This window comes from Lipotes vexillifer, unplaced genomic scaffold, assembly GCF_000442215.2.
Source record: "Lipotes vexillifer unplaced genomic scaffold, Lipotes_vexillifer_v1.1 scaffold107, whole genome shotgun sequence".
Lineage (NCBI taxonomy): Eukaryota > Metazoa > Chordata > Mammalia > Artiodactyla > Lipotidae > Lipotes > Lipotes vexillifer.
The window spans coordinates 1,862,172-1,865,439 of record NW_006777108.1 but is presented as its reverse complement, the minus strand read 5'-3'; positions in this window follow the sequence as shown (position 1 = coordinate 1,865,439).

Here is a 3,268-nt window from a genome sequence, read left to right as displayed (position 1 = left end):
TCAATGATGACCCTAGAACCATCTCTTAACCCATGCCAGGGAGTTTGCTTCCAAAACTATATGTACATGAAGAAATATATTTCCTCAGAGCACGCACCAGGAAGGTTAATGCAGGCTGTGGCATAAAGAATCTTCAGAGGAAAGATATAATAGATATCTTGGGAGGGAAGGGAAATACCACATGCAATGAAATGAAATGAGAAAGGAGGGTGGTAGAGGGAAAAGGAAAAAAATCCCTAGCTAATAACATGTTCTTTCCTTCCTTCCTAACACAATGACACACATGACTTAATGAAGCCAGTGAGTTCTGAGACTGATGTAAAAGTTCAAAAAAAAAATACTCCTCAGCAAAGGCCCCTGGGTAAATGGTGTCATTTCTAATTTCTCCAGTTCCCGTGATTTAGAGCAGACCCAGGATCTGAAATTCACACCAGCTCTTTGTGCACCAGGGTCCGGGGCAGCCAGGGCCAGGCCTGGGGAGCAGCAACACAGACTTCCTATGTGATTTCACCACCGCAGCCCTGCTTTGTCTCACATTTAAAATAATTTGCCAGGTAAAAATAAACTTCTCAGAATCACAGAGTGAAAAATGTACTTAACAATTCAATCCCTGTAAGTTTGGGATTGACAGAGAAAGTGCAGCCGAGGCTAATTAAATTACCCAACATGTATTTGAATGGTGGTTTCACTGGTGAGTTTATTAATTCACATCGTTATCATTGTTATTATTACTGCAACTCTGTAAATTATGCTTTTCATGAGATAGTGAAATGTGCAAGTGAAACGTGCAGGCTCTTAGCTCTCAGACATACCCTGATTAGCTGTTGGTTTCTCTCCTGAGTACCATTCTCAGAAAGCAAACTTCATTTGTCATAAGTCCCATGTCCCCAGATGGCATGTTCTGAGTTATTTTTGTGTATTACTTTTTGGAAATAATAAAAATCTACCAGTACTTTTCACTTTCCCTCAGCTTTTTCCAGTAATTCTCACGATAGAAATAAGTATGGCTCATGACGCCAGCTCCTTGCAGGGTAGGTTCCCTACACTTAGCTGATTTGCAAAACTCAGACTCCAGGTTTAAATCCAGTGGAATCAGAACTGCTCTTTATTCCTTAGGGACAATTTATGGTACACATATAGGAGTTTTTGCAGTCCATGTCATTAAAGATTAATTGCCAATTGTATATAAGCTCATTTGCCCCCAAATCTGGGGCAAATTTGAGAAGACAACTGAAATGAGCAAAATTTAACTATAAAAGATATTAGGCAAGCATGCCAAGTCTTCTTGATTCAAGAAGCGTCTCCCCTTGTGAAAGATGATTCCTAACTCTGGGATAAAACAATTTTGACTCCTAGGCCATGCTCCTCAAAGTGTGGTCTCTGGACCAACAGCACGGGCATCACCTGGAGCTTGTTAGAAATGCAGAATCTCAAACCAATCCCAGACCTACTGCAGTTATCAACACCCCCAGCTGATTCACATGCACATTGAAGTTTGAGGAGTGCTCCTAGAGTATGGAGGAGTAGAGAAATAAGTCTTCTCATTCCACCCCTCCCCACCAGCAGCATCCTGCCACTATGATTTCCTACAGCAACTCTTGAAATATACTACATTGACAAACTTAGAAATTTTACTCTAATATATATTCCCATAATGAAGAAATTAATGCAATCTACCCAGTATCTATCTCAAAAAATAAACAACATTAATGAAACATCTATTGTCAAGATGGTCTAACCTGCAACTCATGCTGGTTTGGAGGAAAAAATGAAGTGTGTTGTATGATCATTAGATAACTGACCTCATACCCTATGATTCAATCACCATTAACTCCATGCCCTATAGAGAGCTAATGTTACATAATGAAAAAGTCATCAGGATATAGATGCCTGCAAGACACCACTTTCCCCAAAAAAACTTTTATAGAAAAAAAAGAATAAAAAATTGCATTAAATAAACATTAAAAAGTTTATTCAAATATTTAACATATTAATTTGCAAAGTGAAAAGGTTAATTTCAAATCTACTTTCTTCCCTACCATTAAGGCTTCCTTGAATTTCATACCATGACAAAAGTAGCTTATTCCAGGATCCACTTCTACTGATAACACCATTGTATATTTATTTGGTGGATCACAGTTACAAAGAACTTTTGCATATAACAGTGACATTTCTTTTTTAATTTTCATCTCAAATTAAGAAAAATCGATTTTCTCTCCCTCACTCATAAAAATATTCATGGCAAATAATTAGGTATTTCAATAATCATAAGTATGATAAAATGTTTTGCATTGGAAAGAACTCACTGTAGTTCTTGGCAAAAAAAAAAAAAATTCTAGTTCTTGGAGGAAGGTTCTCGCTTAGAATTATTTTCAGCACAAAAAAGTAGCATTTCTAAAAAGGACCATCACTTTACAGAAATAGTTTTCTGGGTGTTTTATACTAACTTCAACCACCTTCAGGGAGATACAAATAAAATTTTTTCATGTATAGTAACTGTGATCCTCTTCTAAAAACAAATACACACTTTGAGTTTAAAAAATCCCTTGGTGATATGAACAGGAAGAGCTTTCACCGTGGTCTTAATGCATTCTGAATTATTGCGGAAGAGCTCTGGGAATCCCTAGCTCCTAGCATAAAAATAGTTGTTCTGCTCCTCCCTGAAACACTTTGCAGAAGACAGTACTTTACTAAAGCAAAAATTCTCTACTGAGACTCATGGATATCTGTGGACAGTATGTTTTGGTTTGTTTTAGAATTGTTTCTAAGATGGTTGCTCTTCATGGCTCCAGTTGATGTTACAGATGCAGCATGGCAATGGGGAAGATGAAGTTCAGGGTGGGGTTATTCTCTGGGCTCACAGCTGAGGAGGAACAAAACTGTGAGGTGGGCTTCCCTGGTGGTGCAGTGGTTGAGAGTCTGCCTGCCAGTGCAGGGGACACAAGTTCGAGCCCTGGTCTGGGAGGATCCCACATGCTGCGGAGCAGCTGGGCCCGTGAGCCACAACTGCTGAGCCTGCACGTCTGGAGCCTGTGCTCAGCAACAAGAGAGGCCGCGATAGTGAGAGGCCCACGCGCCGCGATGAAGAGTGGCCCCCGCTTGCCACAACTGGAGAAAGCCCTCACACAGAAACGAAGACCCAACACAGCCATAAATAAATAAATAAATAATATTTAAAAAAAAAAAACTGTGAGGAAAGGCTCTGCAAAACCAAGTTTGTCGGGAGGCAGAAGGGAGGAAATTAGCAACAACTTAAGGGAATATGGGG